At 47.0% G+C, this 526-nt stretch overlaps 1 pseudogene; it reads left to right on the top strand.

The window, feature by feature from the left end:
• Positions 1 to 249: 249 nt before the first annotated feature.
• LOC106512743 (erythroid differentiation-related factor 1 pseudogene) lies at positions 250 to 519 on the top strand (annotated as a pseudogene).
• The last annotated feature ends 7 nt before the right edge of the window (positions 520 to 526 follow it).

The raw sequence follows: 526 nt of genomic DNA, 5'->3' as shown, positions 1-526 counted from the left end.
TCCTCAGGTATGTGTGGTTTTAAAATTGCAGTTCTACTGCTTAAAGTTGGCATTAGCGGTAGGAAAGAGTTGAGAACCCTTTTAAGAAATGTTTGATTAAATATCTTGATTTATTTAGTAATTTGCTAGTTATTAGGTCATAATTTAGGGCAGAAAGCACATGGTAAAAACCATTGGACTGCATCTTTGAGGACTGCAGTTTCGATGCGAATGAACTCAACTCCATCCCGGTTTCTTCTTTGTGCACAGATCATCGCCTCGGCCTACTACATGCTGTCAGAGCTGTTCCAGCTCAATGATCCTCCCGAAGAAGATGAAGGAGAGTCGCTGCGGGCTGGCGGCTCAGAAGACAGCTACAGTGACGAAGACAGGGAGGAGGAAGACGGGGAGGAGGACGATCTGACAGAGGACAGCGATGAGAACGAATCCTACAGTAACTGCTCCAGGCCTCAGGACGATTGTAAAGCGGTGGCCGTGATTCGCTCCGTAGGGGAGCTGTCAGTCCCCGAGAAATACAAATCAACTC

The sequence above is a fragment of the Austrofundulus limnaeus genome, unplaced genomic scaffold (assembly GCF_001266775.1).
Source record: "Austrofundulus limnaeus strain Quisiro unplaced genomic scaffold, Austrofundulus_limnaeus-1.0 Scaffold11505, whole genome shotgun sequence".
NCBI lineage: Eukaryota > Metazoa > Chordata > Actinopteri > Cyprinodontiformes > Rivulidae > Austrofundulus > Austrofundulus limnaeus.
This window is presented reverse-complemented; position numbering and strand designations above follow the sequence as displayed.